General features: G+C 44.9%; 1 protein-coding gene across 2 annotated transcripts in view; it reads right to left on the bottom strand.

The window, feature by feature from the left end:
- The window catches only part of PTK2 (protein tyrosine kinase 2), a 184458-nt gene that overhangs the window by 131007 nt on the left and 30730 nt on the right, over positions 1 to 22721 (bottom strand). Inside the window, exon 2 of one of the 2 annotated variants that reach the window (XM_075352830.1) lies at positions 22004 to 22119. The gene's annotated coding sequence lies outside the window, so the exon portion shown is untranslated. The remainder of the gene's footprint in view (positions 1 to 22003; positions 22120 to 22721) is intronic. The other variant, XM_075352832.1, reaches the window with a different exon arrangement.

Here is a 22721-nt window from a genome sequence, read left to right as displayed (position 1 = left end):
TCACACAATAGGCCCCATCAATGGGACTGTGTCAGGCCGGTGGCAGATGGGGGGGCTGGATGCATCTCAGGCCCAGCAATAGTGTGGGGGGGGGGGGGGGCAACTCAATAAATCTTCAATAGGACATTATCGCCCCTGCAGGGAGCGCAACGTGCGGCCCATGATTTCATCTTCTCTGGAAATTATATTTGCAGTCTGGGACGAGTGTCACCTTTCACTAAGAACCCTCCATCTGTGCTGGGGTCTTACAGGGGGGGGGGGGGGGGGAAAGATATAACCCAAAAGAGGCCAGCACGCCAAGTAATTTTAGGGGGATGAGGCGGTTTACCTTTTCAGAATATTCTTGTCATTTTTATTTTTTTTTATTATTCAGTAAGGGGAGATTTCTTTATTTCCCACTGGAGAATTGTTTACCATTTTTCAAAATATATTTTTATCAACATTTTTGTTTAGATGACCAATTTTATTTTTAAGATGTAATATACAGTGCCTTGCGAAAGTATTCGACCCCCCTTGAATTTTTCAACATTTTCCCACATTTCAGGCTTCAAACATAAAGATAAAAATGTTAATGTTCTGGTGAAGAATCAACAACAAGTGGACACAATTGTGAAGGTGAATTAAATTTATTGCTTATTTTAAACATTTGCAAAAAAGAATAAACTGAAAATTGGGGCGTGCAATATTATTCACCCCCTTTACTTTCAGTGCAGCAAACTCACTCCAGAAGGTGATTGAGGATCTCTGAATGATGCAATGTTGTCGTAAATGACTGATGATGATAAATATAAGCCCCTGTGTGTAATCAAGTCTCCGTATAATGCCCCTGCTCTGTGATAGTCTCAGGGTTCTGTGTAAAGCACAGTGAGCATCATGAAGACCAAGGAACACAACAGGCAGGTCCGTGATACTGTTGTGGAGACGTTTAAAGCCGGATTTGGTTACAAAAAGATTTCCAAAACTTTAAACATCCAAGGAGCACTGTGCAAGCGATCATATTGAATAGAAGGAGTATCATACCACTGCAAATCTACCAAGACCCGGCCGTCCATCCAAACTTTCATCTCACACAAGGAGAAGACTGATCAGAGATGCAGCCAAGAGGCCCATGATCCCTCTGGATGATCTGCAGAAATCTACAGCTGAGGTGGGAGAGTCTGTCCATAGGAGGACAATCAGTCGTACACTGTACAAATCTGGCCTTTATGGAAGAGTGGCAAGAAGAAGCCATTTCTCAAAGATATCCATAAAAAGTGTGGTTTAAAGTTTGCCACAAGCCACCTGGGAGACACCAAACATGACGAAGAAGGTGCTCTGCTCAGATGAAACCAAAATCAAACTATTTGGGCACAATGCCAAACGATATGTTTGGCATAAAAGCAACACAGCTCATCACCCTGAACACACCATCCCCACTGTCAAACATGGTGGTGGCAGCCAGGGCTGTGGAGTCGGTAAGCCAAACCTTCGACTCCGACTCCGACTCCTCAAATTCTCTTGCACCGACTCCGACTCCGGCTCCGACTCCGGCTCCGGCTCCGGCTCCGGCTCCTACATATATTGCTTATAGTTAGGTGAAAAATTTATTGTAGTACATGAATATGTGTATGTGAACATCAGACATTTAATAATTTTTATGATACAATAATCAAGATATTTGGATAGAACATAAAATATATTTATTGGAATACAACTTTAGAACACAAAAAACTGTAATAAATTGTAAATATGTAATACACTATGTAATATACAGTAGATTACATATATATCTTGTGTGTGTGTATATACACTGTATATATATATATATTATATATATTACATATTTACAATTTATTAGTTTTTTTGTGTTCTAAAGTTGTATTCCAATAAATATTTTATGTTCTATCCAAATATCTTGATTATTGTATCATAAAAACAATTAAATGTCTGATGTTCACATTGTACTACAATAAATTTTTCACTTAAATATAAGCATTATACTAAATGTTGTTATTTAGTAAAATATTCAGCACATTCTGCATTGCACTACTCTCCCCAATTTATTATATATTTTAGGAGTCGGAGTCGGTGCATTTTATTCCGACTCCGACTCCACCAAAATGAGCTCCGACTCCGACTCAGACTCCACAGCCCTGGTGGCAGCATCATGGTTTGGGCCTGCTTTTCTTCAGCAGGGACAGGGAAGATGGTTAAAATTGATGGGAAGATGGATGGAGCCAAATACAGGACCATTCTGAAGAAAACCTGTTGGAGTCTGCAAAAGACCTGAGACTGGGACGGAGATTTGTCTTCCAACAAGACAATGATCCCAAACATAAAGCAAAATCTACAATGGAATGGTTCACAAATAACCGTATCCAGGTGTTAGAATGGCCACGTCACAGTCCAGACCTGAACCCAATCGAGAATCTGTGGAAAGAGCTGAAAACTGCTGTTCACAAACGCCTCCATCCAACCTCACTCAGCTCCAGCTGTTTACACAGGAAGAATGGGCGAGAATTTCACCTCTCCATGTGCTAAACTGATAGACACATACCCCAAGCGACTGCAGCTGTAATCGCAGCAAAAGGGGGCGCTACAAAGTATTAACTTACAGGGGATGAATAATATTGCACGCCCCAATTTTCAGTTATTTAATTTTTATAAAAGTTTAAAATAAGCAATAAATTGTGTCACTTGTTGTTAATTCTTCACCATAAAATTAACATTTTTATCTTTATGTTTGAAGCCTGAAAGTTGGGAAAAGGTTGAAAAATTCAGAGGGGCCGAATACTTTCGCAAAGCACTGTATATATATTTTTTTTCATACATTATATTTTTCATATACACATTATATATACATACATATAAAAAAAAATTAAAAATATGTATATTTATTTATATTTTTTTGGCCTATTTGAGATTAAGTCCTTTTATTTATTTTTCCAGACAATAATTATACTTTTAATATTTTTAGATTTTCTTTTTTTAATTTCCTTTTGGGGGGTTGGGCGTTGACTCAATTATTTTTTTCCTCACCGCTTACACTTCTAAGTGCATTTTTGTGATAGGTGATTTATTTCAGGATTATTTTTTTTTACTTTATTGGGTCTTATGAGTATTTTTAGTTTATTTGGATTTCTTTTATTTAATCTTTAATTTTTGCCTTTGTCTTGGGAAGGAATTTTTTTCATATATTAGTGTTTTAAACATTAATTACATTTGTTTTAATGTAATTTTGGGGGGTTAGCTTTTTTATTGTTGGATTATTTGCTTTATTATTGTAGATTATTTTTTTTCTTTTTATTGTGGCATTATTTTAGATTTTCCTTTTTTTACTGTGGGAATATTTTAGATTTTTGTTTTTTTATTGTGGGATTCTTTTACAGATGTATTTATTTTAATTCTCTCTTGTCGGAGGATATTTTCTCATCTCATTACATGTCAGTTTTAGCAATTTCAATTTCTATATATTATTTTTGTCGGGGCGAGGGGAGTCTAAACTGGTCTTTCGCCTTTTAATATTTTTCTCACTTTTTTCTATTTTGGGGGGAGATGCTTAATTCCTGCCTAACGTCACGGTGAGAAGTTGAACGCTTATGGATGACTTGACACATTTGGTCAAAGCCACCAAATAGGTCATCAAAGCGTCCGTGCTCATAATCCAAGAATTAAAATCCATACTATCCCCCTCCCCCCAGAGCCGGGCCCTATGTGGACGCTCCGGCCTCCCCCACCATTAGCTTTGTCCTAGATTCTCAGCTCATAGATTGTGACTTTCCTGCCAGAAGCCCAAATATCCCAGAGGGCAATCAGACCATTAGCAGCAGCTGAGCCCAGCGCCTGGTCCTGAAGCACGGCAGCTCGTGACATGCCAGTGCACCGTGCGCACGAGTCGCCAGCACGCCGGACCCCATCGATTCCTATGCATTGGTTTTCCTATAGAGATGATGCGGGAAGGGACTCAGTCTGGTCCCCATTCTAATAGGGGTAAAATGTAATCTCGTGGGGGATGGGGCACATATGGGTCCTATAGATGGTGCTGAGGGGCGAGGGGGGGGATGAGCCCACTGAATTTTATGTGAAATAGAGAAAACGCATTGTTTTTTTCACCACTTTTTTAGGGGCATCTATGGAAGTGGAAGGCATCTGCACACCTGACGCCGGTAGCCACACGTGGACTATTGAACGTGCCAGGTATATTAAAGGAGTTTCCATCACTTCTGAAAAGATTCCACGGAGAAGGGATCTCCCTCCGATCCAGCATGGCCGCCCTCATGGTCTCCGCTGGTACCAGAAATGAAGACAACCTTACCACTGCTGCTAATCTGATTGTCAGAACGTCCATCAGTCACCTGACCACTGCGGCCAATCTGATGGTCAGCACGTCCATCAGTTATCGGACCGCAGCGGCCAATCTGATGGTCAGCACGTCATTCAGTCACCTGACCGCAGCGGCCAATCTGATGGTCAGCACGTCATTCAGTCACCTGACCGCTGCGGCCGATCTGATGGTCAGCACGTCCTTCAGTCACCTGACCGCTGCGGCCAATCTGATGATCAGCACGTCATTCAGTCACCTGACCGCTGCTGCCAATCTGATGTTCAGCATGTCCATCGGTCACCTGACCACTACAGCCAATCTGATGGTCAGCACGTCCTTCAGTCATCGGACCGCTGCGGCCAATCTGATGGTCAGCATGTCCATCAGTCACCTGACCACTGCTGTCAATCATTGCCCGTCAAGTCCTGGGAAACAACAGCAGATTCAAGTAATAATTTCTACTTCTTTGTTTTATACCAATCTCTTCCCTCTAAACTTTTTGAAAACCATAAAATACCAACTCTAGATCCCTGCTTGTTGTCAGTGAATGAAAACCAAGGATCAATCTGTCAGCTACGTCCTCTCATTATAATTACGCCCGAGTCTGTGAGCTCAATAGTTCCCCATCACTAATACGAAAAAAAAGGAAGGAGTGGCTCAAATGCTGAATGTATCCATAAGTAGCAAATTAGGACGCAATTTAATATTAAAAAAAAAAATAAGTGAATAATCAATATAAAACGCTTCATATTTCCAGACAGAAAATCAACCCAATAGGGCAAACGGTGGATCGGATCCAGACACGGTACGTTACAGATGTTGTGGGGTTGGGGCACTAGAATACCCAGCGGGTGCACAAATCGAAACGAGACCCATAGAGCAGCAACATAATAGAGAAATAATATAATAGAGAAAGCGGTCACCCCAGCCGACCATCACCCCTGACACAAGCAGATCCAGGGGCTCCAGCTGAGACAGGAGGAGCGGGATGTGATCATCTGCGGAGATCTGTCAGCAGCAGGACAACACTAACATGGAGATTATAATAATGTCATACAGCGCCATCAAAAGGTTCATTGTACACACTGCAGTGCTAATACTAAACACAGAAGAACACGGATCCACAGCACCAGAGGACCGGACACACAGACCGTTCTAAGGAAAGAAATCAATCACAACGTCCCCAATGTGTCCGACACTGGAAATCATCATACTCCGAATTTGTGACCTCAAAATCCGGGGACCAGGACAGAGTTATATAACCTCGTCCAATACATTAGTAATCACCATGTGAAGACAGATCAGCAAAACAAGACAAAAATATAACTGCTATAATACTGCCCCCTATGTACAAGAATATAACTACTATAATACTGCCCCCTATGTACAAGAATATAACTACTATAATACTGCCCCCTATATACAAGAATATAACTACTATAATACTGCCCCTATGTACAAGAATATAACTACTATAATACTGCCCCCTATGTACAAGAATATAACTACTATAATACTGCCCCCTATATACAAGAATATAACTACTATAATACTGCCCCTATGTACAAGAATATAACTACTATAATACTGCCCCCTATGTACAAGAATATAACTACTATAATACTGCCCCCTATGTACAAGAATATAACTACTATAATACTGCCCCCTATGTACAAGAATATAACTACTATAATACTGCTCCTATGTACAGGAATATAACTACTATAATACTGCTCCTATGTACAGGAATATAACTACTATAATACTGCTCCTATATACAGGAATATAACTACTATAATACTGCTCCTATGTACAGGAATATAACTACTATAATACTGCTCCTATATACAGGAATATAACTGCTATAATACTGCTCCTATGTACAAGAATATAACTACTATAATACTGCCCCCTATGTACAAGAATATAACTACTATAATACTGCCCCCTATATACAAGAATATAACTACTATAATACTGCCCCTATGTACAAGAATATAACTACTATAATACTGCCCCCTATGTACAAGAATATAACTACTATAATACTGCCCCCTATGTACAAGAATATAACTACTATAATACTGCCCCCTATGTACAAGAATATAACTACTATAATACTGCTCCTATGTACAGGAATATAACTACTATAATACTGCTCCTATGTACAGGAATATAACTACTATAATACTGCTCCTATATACAGGAATATAACTACTATAATACTGCTCCTATGTACAGGAATATAACTACTATAATACTGCTCCTATGTACAAGAATATAATTACTATAATACTGCTCCTATATACAGGAATATAACTACTATAATACTGCTCCTATGTACAGGAATATAACTACTATAATACTGCTCCTATGTACAAGAATATAACTACTATAATACTGCCCCATGTACAATATAACTACTATAATACTACTCCTATGTACAAGAATATACCTACTATAATACTGCCCCCTATGTACAAGAATATACCTACTATAATACTGTCCCCTATGTACAAGAATATAACTACTATAATACTGCCCCTATGTACAAGAATATAACTACTATAATACTGCCTCCTATGTACAAGAATATAACTACTATAATACTGCTCCTATGTACAAGAATATACGGTAACTACTATAATACTGCCCCTATGTACAAGAATATAACTACTATAATACTGCCGACTACGTACAAGAAAATAGCTCAGGTATAAATATATCTGCGCTTTCCTTCCTTTGTTATATATGTAGGACACATAATTCGGCAAAATAAACAGCGGACGACATTCACATTCAGACTCTAGTGCTGGGTGGATTTGGCTTTTCACACGTAGGGCTTGCGATGATTGGAGCGGACAGGCGTTGGTGAGTCAGCGGTCATCAGGGCCGGGCGTCTGGACACACACATATACTGGATCACAGTCGTCCACTCCTGGAAAGCGCTGAGGCTTTAGTTATGGGAGATATAAAGTTACGCGGCGGAAGTGATTTCTTGTGTCTCAGCTCAGCGGACAGGAGCAGATATCATTTGTGCGCGGTGTTAGTGGATTATGTTTATATCCGCGCTCCATATTGAGTGTCCTCTGTGGATATAACGGCGTGCTAGAAGAGGCACATTAGCAGCGGCGAGCAATGATCCTTCTCTGTACGGAAAAAGTAATCATCGCCTACACTCAGAGCCCCAGTGTGAGCCGAAAACGGGGACTGAAAGGGTCAAGAAAAACATCACCTGTACACTAGAGAATTAAATTAGTGTAGGCACGGTCACTGGGACCCCACTAGTCACGAATACGTGTCCCCCTTGTCACTTGGAGGGGCTAAATGTTGTCTCTGGTCGTACATGCACTGTATTACTCCGTCCACACAGAACACATGGCCCAAAATACACCTTTTATGGAGGGAAACACTCCTCCGCTTGAAATATAGAACAATCCTACAGCAAGTTGTATCTTCCAGCACTGAACAATGATTACTACTCAGATTCTGGATTTATTAGGCAACAGTCACACCCACAGATGGAAGCTTCTCAATGGGATGTGGCTAGGGTCCCAAAAATTAAGATATTCCCCTCCCATCTAGGTCTCAGATGGAAGATATTAATGTCATATTTCCTATCATGATGATATATTTCCAAAGATATGAAACATGGCACACACGACCCCATCCATCTGGCTACTATTAATTCGGGGCTGATTGTCAGGAAGACTTCTCCACACAGGGGTAACTCTCGTCAACCCCACAGCCTCTAGTTCAGACTTTGAGTCCTCTCTCCATCAGATAACAGACTTAAATTACGTATTCACAGCAGGGGGTCTCAGCTGAACCGGGGGTCATATGTAGCGTAGAGAATTAGCGCTTTCACTTTATTTATTTTACTCAGTTATATACAGCTATTAATTAGCGCTTTACAGACGAGTATATTGTATTATAACCCGAAATACTAATTCTGGAGAGGACTGTTCATACAGTACGGTATAAACTCCAGTAATACTGGATCTGGGGAGGATTATTACTCCAGCGCTGTATAAACTCCAGTAATACTGGATCTGGGGAAGATTATTACTCCAGCGCTGTATAAAGCCCAGTAATACTGGATCTGGGGAGGATTATTACTCCAGCGCTGTATAAAGCCCAGTAATACTGGATCTGGGGAGGATTATTACTCCAGCGCTGTATAAAGCCCAGTAATACTGGATCTGGGGAGGATTATTACTCCAGCGCTGTATAAAGCCCAGTAATACTGGATCTGGGGAAGATTATTACTCCAGCGCTGTATAAAGCCCAGTAATACTGGATCTGGGGAGGATTATTACTCCAGCCCTGTATAAAGCCCAGTAATACTGGATCTGAGGAGGATTATTACTCCAGCGCTGTATAAAGCCCAGTAATACTGGATCTGGGGAGGATTATTACTCCAGCGATGTCTAAAGCCCAGTAATACTGGATCTGGGGAGGATTATTACTCCAGCGCTGTATAAAGCCCAGTAATACTGGATCTGGGGAGGATTATTACTCCAGCGATGTCTAAAGCCCAGTAATACTGGATCTGGGGAGGATTATTACTCCAGCGCTGTATAAAGCCCAGTAATACTGGATCTGGGGAGGATTATTACTCCAGCGCTGTATAAAGCCCAGTAATACTGGATCTGGGGAGGATTATTACTCCAGCCCTGTATAAAGCCCAGTAATTCTGGATCTGGGGAGGATTATTACTCCAGCCCTGTATAAAGCCCAGTAATACTGGATCTGGGGAGGATTATTACTCCAGCGCTGTATAAAGCCCAGTAATACTGGATCTGGGGAGGATTATTACTCCAGCCCTGTATAAAGCCCAGTAATTCTGGATCTGGGGAGGATTATTACTCCAGCGCTGTATAAAGCCCAGTAATACTGGATCTGGGGAGTATTATTACTCCAGCCCTGTATAAAGCCCAGTAATACTGGATCTGGGGAGGATTATTACTCCAGCCCTGTATAAAGCCCAGTAATACTGGATCTGGGGAGGATTATTACTCCAGCCCTGTATAAACTCCAGTAATACTGGATCTGGGGAGGATTATTACTCCAGCCCTGTATAAAGCCCAGTAATACTGGATTTGGGGAGGATTATTACTCCAGCCCTGTATAAACTCCAGTAATACTGGATCTGGGGAGGATTATTACTCCAGCGCTGTATAAAGCCCAGTAATACTGGATCTGGGGAGGATTATTACTCCAGCCCTGTATAAAGCCCAGTAATACTGGATCTGGGGAGGATTATTACTCCAGCGCTGTATAAAGCCCAGTAATACTGGATCTGGGGAGGATTATTACTCCAGCCCTGTATAAAAGCCCAGTAATACTGGATCTGGGGAGGATTATTACTCCAGCACTGTATAAAGCCCAGTAATACTGGATCTGGGGAGGATTATTACTCCAGCACTGTATAAAGCCCAGTAATACTGGATCTGGGGAGGATTATTACTCCAGCGCTGTATAAAGCCCAGTAATACCGGATCTGGGGAGGATTATTACTCCAGCGCTGTATAAAGCCCAGTAATACTGGATCTGGGGAGGATTATTACTCCAGCGCTGTATAAAGCCCAGTAATACTGGATCTGGGGAGGATTATTACTCCAGCACTGTATAAAGCCCAGTAATACCGGATCTGGGGAGGATTATTACTCCAGCGCTGTATAAAGCCCAGTAATACTGGATCTGGGGAGGATTATTACTCCAGCGCTGTATAAAGCCCAGTAATACCGGATCTGGGGAGGATTATTACTCCAGCGCTGTATAAAGCCCAGTAATACTGGATCTGGGGAGGATTATTACTCCAGCCCTGTATAAAGCCCAGTAATACTGGATCTGGGGAGGATTATTACTCCAGCGATGTATAAAGCCCAGTAATACTGGATCTGGGGAGGATTATTACTCCAGTGATGTATAAAGCCCAGTAATACTGGGTCTGGGAAGGATTATTACTCCAGCCCTGTATAAATCCCAGTAATACTGGATCTGGGGAGGATTATTACTCCAGCCCTGTATAAAGCCCAGTAATACTGGATCTAGGGAGGATTATTACTCCAGCGCTGTATAAAGCCCAGTAATACTGGATCTGGGGAGGATTATTACTCCAGCCCTGTATAAAGCCCAGTAATACTGGATCTGGGGAGGATTATTACTCCAGCCCTGTATAAAGCCCAGTAATACTGGATCTGGGGAGGATTATTACTCCAGCCCTGTATAAAGCCCAGTAATACTGGATCTAGGGAGGATTATTACTCCAGCCCTGTATAAAGCCCAGTAATACTGGATCTAGGGAGGATTATTACTCCAGCGCTGTATAAAGCCCAGTAATACTGGATCTGGGGAGGATTATTACTCCAGCCCTGTATAAAGCCCAGTAATACTGGATCTGGGGAGGATTATTACTCCAGCACTGTATAAAGCCCAGTAATACTGGATCTGGGGAGGATTATTACTCCAGCGCTGTATAAAGCCCAGTAATACTGGATCTGGGGAGGATTATTACTCCAGCCCTGTATAAAGCCCAGTAATACTGGATCTGGGGAGGATTATTACTCCAGCCATGTATAAAGCCCAGTAATACTGGATCTGGGGAGGATTATTACTCCAGTATTCTTTGCTCACCCCAACACCACAGTAAACCCCTTGCGTCTGGCAGACCTTCCAGACAGCTAATTGCACGTCTTTTTCACGTCTCAGCATTTCACGCCGTTCTCGCTGTCACCTGCGCAATTTTCTAATAAAACTCCATGAAAACCAGACATGGTAATAACTGCAGGAGAATCACTTCTAGAGGAGCAACCCACAGATACAGAACCCAACATCCAGATCTGGGTATACATACCACCTCCGCCAGTGCAGCGAAAAAGCGCCAACACCTGCATGGTGACAGCCCGCCACCGAGAGCACGGAGCCGCGGATCCTTCTCCCTCACCGCATCTTCTCATCTGCTCGCTGCAAAGCTCAGGACATTCTTTCCAGGCAAATCATAACATGCCCCAAAGTTTGGGATCTTTTTTTTTTTTTTTTTAAAAAAAAAAAAAAAAAACTTAAACCCCGCAAGCAAAATATCATGAAAAGCAACGAACAGCCTCTGTCCAGCATATTACAGGGAGGAAATATTTTATTGTTTTAATCTTTCACACAGAGTTTATTTATTAAAAGGGCCAGTGTGAAAAGAGGAGAACATAACAGATGAGTGTACACAGGACACAAAGCAGACATGACTGTACAAGCCGCTGGCAAGGCAGAAATCCAACAGAGAGATGGAAAGGAGAATCCAGGCCAAGAAATAGGATCCTGGCCTCCTGACCCCATGAACATGTAATAACAGCTTAGCAAAGGAGGTAATAATGATATTATTATTATTATTATTATTATTATTATTAATAATAATATACAAAAATATTTTTAAATAATAGTATTAATAAATAATAATACTATTATTTAAAAAATATATTTTATATAATATATTTAATAACTTATAATATTATTATTACATATATTATAATATATTTTTAAAAAATATTATTATTAATAATACTATTTAAAAAATATATTTTTATATAATATATGTAATAATAAGAATAATAAATTTATTAAACATAAAAATATATTTTTAAAGAATATATTCATAGTTTAAAATAATAATAAATAATAATTAAAACTATTATTTACAAAATATATTTTTATAATATAAATAATAAAATATATTTTTTAAAGAATATATTAGTTTTAAAAATAAAAAAAATAAAATAAACATTATTAAAGAAAAACCGATATAAATTATTATATATCTCCGGTTTCCTCCCACACTCCAAAGACATACAGATAGGGACTCTAGATTGTGAGCCCCAATGGGGACAGTGTTGCCAATGTATGTAAAGCGCTGGGAAATAAGTAGCGCTATATAAATTAATAAAATTATTATATTATTATTAATTGTATTATATTTAATAAAAAATACTATTTTTTAAATATTAAAAATATAGGTTTATTATTTAAGCTATATAAATATATTTATTTATATTTTTTATACTTAAATATTTATTTTTTTAAATAAAAATATAATTATTAAAATATTTTATTTAAAAATATATTTAAACACATTAATATGTGTTAATAATAAAAAATATATTTTTGATAATTATTTTCAAATAATATTTTAGATAAGCGGCTCACACACTTATGGCGCCGCTTAACTCTGCATAAATAGCAGGAATGGACTGATTAAGGTCCAACCAATCAAATCCTTGTATTTACAACTGGTAAGGGGTGCTTCACACACAGCGAGCTCGCAGCAGTGACCTCATTAGCGATCTCGCTGTGTGTGACACTGAGCAGCGATCTGGCCCCTGCTGCGAGATCGCTGCTCGTTACACACAGCCCTGGTTCGTTTTCTTCAAAGGCGCTCTCCCACTGTGACACACAGATCGCTGTGTGTGACAGCGAGAGAGCGACAAATGAAGCGAGCAGGGAGCAGGAGCCGGCGTCTGGCAGCTGCGGAGGCTGGTAACTAAGATAAACATCGGGTAACCAAGGTGGTTACCCGATATTTACCTTAGTTACCAGCCTCCGCAGCTCTCACGCTGCCTGTGCTGCCGGCTCCGGCTCTCTGCACATGTAGCTGCTGTACACATCGGGTTAATTAACCCGATGTGTACTGTAGCTAGGAGAGCAAGGAGCCAGCGCTAAGCAGTGTGCGCGGCTCCCTGCACACACAGCTAAGCGGTGTGCGCTGGTAACTAATGTAAACATCGGGTAACCATACCCGATGTTTACCTTAGTTACCAGTGTCCGCAGCTTCCAGACGCCGGCTCCGTGCAAGCGCAGCGTCGCTTGCACGTCGCTGCTGGCTGGGGGCTGTTCACTGGTCGCTGGTGAGATCTGCCTGTTTGACAGCTCACCAGCGACCATGTAGCGATGCAGCAGCGATCCTGACCAGGTCAGATCGCTGGTCGGATCGCTGCTGCATCGCCAAAGTGTGAAGGTACCCTAAGGCAGATACTGGGTAAAAAAAAAAAAAAAAAAAAAAAAAAAAGTATTTTTAACTCGGGGGGGGGGGTGTCTAATCCCCTAGTTTATACTATTATAAATTGCAGCATTTTTTTCCCCCTCTAAGTTTTGCATCCGCGCAGTTCAGAGGTTTCGAGCGCTGGAATGAGACTGTATACAGCCATCGCCATCTAGTGGTGGGAACGGTAATTGCCCATAAGATATTCTACGCACACAGGAGACGTTACCAGGCATGGACTGAAGTGCGCAGAGATAAATGCAGACAGGAAATAATCCGATGTCTGGTTATTACGTCACCCTCAAGTCTTCAAATTTGGAACGAACTACAAGTCCCATAATGCAAAAAATCAAAGCTGCTCGGTAAAACATTGAACAGAGAGCAGCGGTGAAGAGAGAAGATGGAAGCGGAGCAGAATTATGCATGCAGCTTTGGAGGTGATCTGAGGCATGACTGGAACGGGTGCAAAAATAATACTCACCCCAGGGCGCTGGTGCTTTAAAGGAGGTGCCGAGGCCTCTGGGGTATTGGCAACAAAGCTCAGTGTCCCCCACGTTTGGCGTATATGCAGGGTAAGAACCGGATGAACATATCCAGAGGCTCTGATCACTTGACGGAGGCCAAAATAACGACCTCTATTCTCTTTAATGAGGGCTCTGTAAGTGTTAGTCACAGGGCCGAGGCACAAAGAGGAGAAGTGACGAGAGGACTCCGCACCTGTCCGGCCATAGACAATGGTGAGACCGCGGCTCAGGGGGCGAGAGCGGTGACTAATGGAGGAATGCAGCGCCAATCCTCCGAGAGATGAGGTCAGCGGCAACCACGGGGCCAGAGGAAAGGGAGAACGACCACGGACGGGTCCTGTAAGAAGAGGGCAGGACTATCCTGGGCCGTCCGAAAGATACAGGATCTACACTACAAGAAAACACCGAAAAACAATGCATGGTAGGAATAAACATGGAACCTTTAATTGGAGTGGAATCTGATAGACAGCACCTGATGCCAAATCTGCATCTTCTAAAGCTGGTGTCACACACAGCGACAACGACGTCGCTGCTACGTCACCATTTTCTGTGACGTTGCAGCGACGTCCCGTCGCTGTGTGTGACATCCAGCAACGACCTGGCCCCTGCTGTGAGGTCGCCGGTCGTTGCTGAATGTCCAGCTTCATTTTTTGGTCGTCACTCTCCCGCTGTGACACACACATCGCTGTGTGTGACAGCGAGAGAGCGACGAAATGAAGCGAGCAGGAGCCGGCACTGGCAGCTGCGGTAAGCTGTAACCAGCGTAAACATCGGGTAACCAAGGGAAGACCTTTCCCTGGTTACCCGATGTTTACGCTGGTTACCAGCCTCCGCTCTTGCTGCCAGTGCCGGCTCCTGCACTGTGCACATGTGGCTGCAGTATGCATCGGGTAATTAACCCCATGTATACTGTAGCAAGGAGAGCAAGGAGCCAGCGCTAAGCAGTGCGCGCGGCTCCCTGCTCTCTGAACTGTGACATGTAGCTGCAGCACACATCGGGTTAATTAACCCGATGTGTACTGTACCTAGGAGAGCAAGGAGCCAGCGCTAAGCGCGGCTCCCTGCTCTCTGCACATGTAGCGACGTTATGATCGCTGCTGCGTCGCTGTGTTTGACAGCTAAGCAGCAATCATAACAGCGACTTACAAGGTCGCTGTTACATCACCGAAAATGGTGACGTAACAGCGACGTCGTTGTCGCTGTCGTTTAGTGTGAACCCAGCCTAACACCTGCAGTCACTGCAGCAGCTGAATCCAATGTGTCCAAAAGGGATCTATTCTATTCAATTGCAAATGATCTAGATAAGACTGAGAATAAGATACTGCACGGGACAGAAGTTGCTCTTTGGGTGGGATGGTGGGCTAATGTATCTATTCCTGCTTGGTGTGAGTTTGACATGATCTAGAGCAGGGGTCTCAAACACGCGGGCCGCGGGCCGCATGCGGCCCCTGAGGCTGTTTGTTGTGGCCCGCAGATCCCGTGACAATCGCGGCTCTATGCTGAGGGTCGGCGCCGGCAGGAACTTTACTGCATTTGAAACCATCTGCGGTGCCGCGCAAGGAGCTGTCAGTTCTATCCCAGTTGCTGCTGCTGTCTGCCAATCAGATGCAAGGAGGTGACGTTATACAGCGACGTCACTTCCTTGCATCTGATTGGCAGGCAGCAGCCATTGGTCCAGACACAGCTCCTCTGCGCTGCACCGCCATGAAGTTCCTGCCGGCGCCAACCCTCAGCACAGAGCCGCGATCGTCACGGGCCGCAACAAGCAGGTAAGGTACGTGCTCAAGATCAGGACCCGCTGCGTGCTGGACACAGAGCGTCCTGATCGGCGGGGCCGCAAGTCTACTCCTTCGGAGACCGCAGCTGCCCGTGCCTGCGATCAGGGGTTCGGGCCGCTGCGGTCTCCTCGCTGTGCTCTGCCTAGGAAGGACGCTTCCGACTCCGCAGCATAAATTCACATGCTGCGGCCTCTGGAAGCCACACCGCAGTTCCGTTTTCACTGCGGGCTGTACACGCACAGTGGGCATGGGGTTTTTAGAAATCCCATACCCACTGTGCTTTTACCATACATAGCAGGGTTTTGGACGCAGCTGAAGCATGCTGCATCCAAAACTCTGCAAGTACTGATCGTGGGCACACAGGGAACGAAGGAAAGGTGAGGAGAAATTTTTTTTTGTTTGCGTATTACTAAAGGATGGGCAGAATACTACAGGGATTGGCCACAATACTACAGGGATTGGCCACAATACTACAGGGATTGGCCACAATACTACAGGGATTGGCCACAATACTACAGGGATTGGCCACAATACTACAGGGATTGGCCACAATACTACAGGGATTGGCCACAATACTACAGGGATTGGCCACAATACTACAGGGATTGGCCACAATACTACAGGGATGGCCACAATACTACAGGGATGGCCACAATACTACAGGGATGGCCACAATACTACAGGGATGGCCACAATACTACAGGGATGGCCACAATACTACAGGGATGGCCACAATACTACAGGGATGGCCACAATACTACAGGGATGGCCACAATACTACAGGGATGGCCACAATACTACAGGGATGGCCACAATACTACAGGGATGGCCACAATACTACAGGGATGGCCACAATACTACAGGGATGGCCACAATACTACAGGGATGGCCACAATACTACAGGGATGGCCACAATACTACAGGGATGGCCACAATACTACAGGGATGGCCACAATACTACAGGGATGGCCACAATACTACAGGGATGGCCACAATACTACAGGGATGGCCACAATACTACAGGGATGGCCACAATACTACAGGGATGGCCACAATACTACAGGGATGGCCACAATACTACAGGGATGGCCACAATACTACAGGGATGGCCACAATACTACAGGGATGGCCACAATACTACAGGGATGGCCACAATACTACAGGGATGGCCACAATACTACAGGGATGGCCACAATACTACAGGGATGGCCACAATACTACAGGGATGGGTTGAATACTACAGGGATGGCCACAATACTACAGGGATGGGTTGAATACTACAGGGATGGCCACAATACTACAGGGATGGCCACAATACTACAGGGATGGCCACAATACTACAGGGATGGCCACAATACTACAGGGATGGCCACAATACTACAGGGATGGCCACAATACTACAGGGATGGCCACAATACTACAGGGATGGCCACAATACTACAGGGATGGCCACAATACTACAGGGATGGCCACAATACTACAGGGATGGCCACAATACTACAGGGATGGCCACAATACTACAGGGATGGCCACAATACTACAGGGATGGCCACAATACTACAGGGATGGCCACAATACTACAGGGATGGCCACAATACTACAGGGATGGGTTGAATACTACAGGGATGGCCACAATACTACAGGGATGGCCACAATACTACAGGGATGGCCACAATACTACAGGGATGGCCACAATACTACAGGGATGGGTTGAATACTACAGGGATGGCCACAATACTACGGGAATTGGCAGAATACTACAGAGCACAATACTACAAGGATGGGCACAATATTACTGGGCACAATACTACAAGGATGGGGCACAATACTACAAGGATTGGAACAATATTACTGGGCACAATACTACAGGGCACAAGGATGGGCACTATACTACTGGGCACAATACCACAAGGATGAGCACCTTACTACAGGTCACACGGATGGGGACATTACTGCAGCATGGGCACATTACTACAAGATTTTGGCTAAGATTACTATATGATGCTGCTAATTGTAAAACAATTACAAGAAGGTGATAAAATGTAAAAAAAAAAAAATCCTAAAGCATGACTTTTTTTATTTACATTAAAAATGCTTTTCTGTATATAAACTTAACAAAACAAGTGCACGTTTGTTATAATAAACAAGTGAAAATGTTTACAAAAGTGATCCAAGATGTATAGAAAAAAAAACATGGATTCATTAAAAATGTTCACTTTGTCCTGCAAATAATGCGGCCCCCCTCATTTTTTTTTTCCTATATGCGGCCCATACACCCAGCTGAGTTTGAGACCCCTGATCTACAGGGATCTAAATATTTTGGATATGCTGGGGTCTCCCCCATTGATCCAAGAGGTTATTTCCCATTCCCTGTAAAGGAAAGGGCTGTATGAGCACGAGGACCCCCACAACCCTCTTCCCAAACTTGAAGGGGTCTCAGAGGCTCACTGAATCACTACCATTCAGACACCTATCCATGGTTGTGTCTGACCATGCAAAGTCAGGAGGGGGTCCAGTCATACAAAATTACACCCAAAAGTTGTCCAACTTACTAATAGGCAACTGCGATCACACGCCCGCTCCCCATCTTCAGTTGTCCGATCCATCTCCGACCCTCCGCTCGAGGAGGCGGCTGACTGGTGATTTTAATATCCAGGCCAGCGCCCTTCACTACCTACACATTGGCCCGGATGGAGGAGGGGGCTGGCCTGGATATTACACATTGGCCCGGGTAGAGGAGGGGGCTGGCCTGGATATTACACATTGGAATTGGTGGAGGAAGGGGTTGGCCTGGATAGTACACATTGGAATTGGTGGAGGAGGGGGCTGGCCTGGATATTACACACTGGCCCGGGTGGAGGAGGGGGCTGGCCTGGATATTACACATTGGCCCGGATGGAGGAGGGGCTGGCCTGGATATTACACATTGGAATGGGTGGAGGAGGGGGCTGGCCTGGATATTACACATTGGAATGGGTGGAGGAGGGGTCTGGCCTGGATAGTATACATTGGCCTGGGTGGAGCAGGGGGCTGGCCTGGATATTACACATTGCAATAGGTGGAGGAGGGGGCTGGCCTGGATAATACACATTAGAATGGGTGGAGGAGGGGGCTGGCTTGGATAATACACATTAGAATGGGTGGAGGAGGGGGCTGGCTTGGATAATACACATTAGAATGGGTGGAGGAGGGGGCTGGCCTGGATAATACACATTAGAATGGGTGGAGGAGGGGGCTGGCTTGGATAATACACATTAGAATGGGTGGAGGAGGGGGCTGGCTTGGATAATACACATTAGAATGGGTGGAGGAGGGGGCTGGCTTGGATAATACACATTAGAATGGGTGGAGGAGGGGTCTGGCCTGGATATTACACATTGGCCCGTATAGAGAAGGGGGCTGGCCTGGATATTACACATTGGCCGGGTGGAGGAGGAGGCAGGCCTGGATATTACACATTGTAATGAGTGGAGGAGGGGGCAGGCCTTTATATTACACATTGTAATGGCTGGAGGAGGGGGCTGGCCTGGATATTACACATTGGCCGGGTGGAGGAGGAGGCAGGCCTGGATATTACACATTGTAATGGGTGGAGGAGGGGGCTGGCCTGGATATTACACATTGAAATGGCAGGAGGAGGGGGCTGGCCTGGATATTACACATTGGCCCGGATAGGGGAGGGGGCTGGCCTGGATATTACACATTGACCCGGATGGAGGAGGGGTCTGTCCTTGATATTACACATTGGCCTGGATAGAGGAGGGGGCTGGCCTGGATATTACATATTGGAATGGGTGGAGAAGGGGGCTGGCCTGGATAATACACATTAGAAAGGGTGGAGGAGGGGTCTGGCCTGGATATTACACATTGGCTCAGGTGGAGGAGGGGGCTGGCCTGGATATTACACATTGGCCTGGATAGAGGAGGGGGCTGGCCAGGATACTGAATACCTTCTACACAGCACATATTTTAAAGCACCAAGTGCAAATCTGCCTCAGTCTTATAAGTCCCATTGCTCTTTATTAATAAATCCTCGAGGTGGGTGAATTACATGTATTTAGCGGGTGATGGATAGTGCTTGACGGGAGGGGGGACTTTAATTAACCGGACTAATTTGCAGATAGCAGGCGGCTTCCCCGAGGCTGCGGAGCATATTGGGTTTCATCAGCGCAATGATTGCTGGTTACGTCCCAGTGCGGAGCAGTATTCCCAGAGCAGATGTTTGCTTGGGGAGAAGCGGCTGGTGCTGGCCGGGTACCGAGGCGCCGCTGATCCTGACTGTATAGTAATGCCTCTAGAGGAAGAAGACCCCCAGACATTAACGCAGGATGCCCCCCATCATGGCACATCAAGAGTAGTCCCAGAGGATGTGAGAGGAAGGAGAAAAACAGGAAAAGGGGGCACTAATGCAATGCGAAGACCCCAATGAGCAGCTGCCCAGACCCCACAAGTGTGACATGAAGGAGGAAGAAGGGGAAACTGAGCTGAAGGCAGACGCATCAGGAAAACCCGAGACGGGGAACAAAACCCAATATCGGCTTCTGCTATGAAAGCGCCAGACGACAGGTGTCACCGGGGCGAAGACGAGAAACCGGCTGCAAATATCAGGAACTGCGAGGAGGAATGAAAACAATGATCACAGATGGCGAGTTATATCTGGAGCCCGCACTTCCAAAGAGGAAGGAAACGAGACCTCCCTGCCCCCAGAACAATGGGCCGCACCACGGCCGCAGGACGCAGCGAGCGTCACACGGGGCCCAAACTGGAGGAGCGGCACAGCGACACAAGGGGCCCAAACTGAAGGGGCAGAGGAGCGGCACAGCGACACAAGGGGCCCAAACTGAAGGGGCAGAGGAGCGGCACAGCGACACAAGGGGCCCAAACTGGAGGGGCAGAGGAGCGGCACAGCGACACAAGGGGCCCAAACTGAAGGGGCAGAGGAGCGGAACAGCGACACAAGGGGCTTAAACTGGAGGGGCAGAGGAGCGGCACAGCGACACAAGGGGCCCAAACTGAAGGGGCAGAGGAGCGGCACAGCGACAGAAGGGGCCCAAACTGAAGGGGCAGAGGAGCGGCACAGTGACAGAAGGGGCCCAAACTGAAGGGGCAGAGGAGCTGCACAGCGACAGAAGGGGCCCAAACTGGAGGGGCAGAGGAGCGGCGCTGCGACAGAAGGGGCCCCAAACTGAAGGGGCAGAGGAGCGGCTCAGCGACACAGGGGGCCCAAACTGAAGGGGCAGAGGAGCGGCTTAGCGACACAAGGGGCCCAAACTGAAGGGGCAGAGGAGTGGCACAGCGACACAAGGGGCCCCAAACTGAAGGTGCAGAGGAGCGGCTCAACGACAGAAGGGGCCCAAACGGGAGGGGCAGAGGAGCGATAACCGGGGCCCAAACTGACGGGGCAGAGGAGCGACACATGGGGCCCAAACTGAAAGGGCAGAGGACCGACGCAGCGATACACGGAGCCCAAACTGAAGGGATAGAGGAGCGGCGCAACAACACACACGGGGCCCAAACTACAAGAGGCAAAGAAGCGGCGCAGCGACACACGGGGCCCAAAATGTCTGTACCTCAGGACATGATCCTGGAATACTCTGTGCTGCTCAGGGACCCTGCTCCTACCTCTCTAACTCACAGTCTGTACCTTCGTATGCTTCTGAAATACTCTGTACAGCTGGGAGGACCCTGCTCCTACCTCTGTACCTCCAGACAGGATCCTGAAATCCTCCTGGGCATCTTCAGCAGCACAGAGCACTTAAGCAGTTTGTTTTTTTTTTCTATATGGCTGGTATAAGAGAAGCAGACTGTTCGATAACTAGAAGTTTTTACTCTGCGGCAGGGGAGGACATGACACTGTTGGGACCCAGCGTACTGAGGGTTAATCTCTATTTGGAGAAGATTACTTAAAAAAAAACAAAAAAACAGTGACATACAGACGACACTGAAAGGAGGAAAGAGAAATCTGTAATGTTTCCGAGCCGCCACTTCCCTATCACAGCGGGAATTAATGCAGCTCTTAGAGACCAGCGGGTCGATAGACGGCGGCGCTCACCGGGGTCAGAAAAGTGTCATTGGGAGGAGAAGAAAACCCCCAAGATTCACCCGATCCCACAGGACGCGGGAGGGACAAACCTCCTCCAAACACTGCCACCTAATGGGCAATCTGTGAACTGCGGCTCCCAAACCCAAGCCATCCCAATCACAGGAAAACTGAACGGCCAAAGAAATTCAGGCTTTTTGAACGAGTAACCGAATTTTTTTTTTTTCTTTTTAGCGCAATTTTTGCAAAGTTGCAGAGGTTTCACAATAAGTGCAAACGCAGGCAGAATCCCCGAGACGCACGCAGAATATGAATGAAGCAGCGCTTTACCTTACTTGGCACTATCGGGGGGGGAGACGCTGGCGCCGACCTCCGCTCCTCACATTTGGACTTGACAGCGAATCTTTGGCTCCGAGTGAAGAAACCACAAATTCAATAATCCCGGTCTGTAAAGAGATGATATGAGCACAAATTAACACAGCGGAAGCATCTTTAACCCCTTCTAGCCAAACATCTAAATCATCCAGTTTTATCTACTGCCTTAGCTTGCAATATTAAAAAAACAAAACAAAACAAAAACTACCTTTTGGAGTCTGCAGCTCTTATGCAGACAAATGTGTTTCCGCGGTAACAGACCAGAAACAAACCCTGTGCAGTCAGGTCCTGCGGTCTGTCATTGCTGGGTTAGGATGGATTGAGGAGAAAAGGACATCAGGATCTGACTACACCGGGGTTTCTTTGTAGTCTGTTACCATGGAGACGCATTTGTTGTTATTGTAGAATGAAAACCATGGCACATTTTTAAATTAAAGCGACTACAAAATTGCTTTGTTTTCAATTTTTAGATGTTCTGGATGTAAATAATAAAGGAGTCTAGAACACGTTGATGACTTTAAAGGTCAAAACGTATACTAAAAAGTTGCAGAACTTGTAAACTTTTAATTATGCAATGATTGACATCTCTATATTTAAAAAAAAAAAAAAAAAAAAAAAAAACACAGAAAACCCCCTTACTAGTTTCTCCTCTGATCTATACTAGATACATACA

This window comes from Anomaloglossus baeobatrachus, chromosome 6 (assembly GCF_048569485.1).
Source record: "Anomaloglossus baeobatrachus isolate aAnoBae1 chromosome 6, aAnoBae1.hap1, whole genome shotgun sequence".
Lineage (NCBI taxonomy): Eukaryota > Metazoa > Chordata > Amphibia > Anura > Aromobatidae > Anomaloglossus > Anomaloglossus baeobatrachus.
The sequence above is the reverse complement of the archived record's forward strand: the minus strand, read 5'-3'. Positions and strand labels throughout refer to the sequence as shown.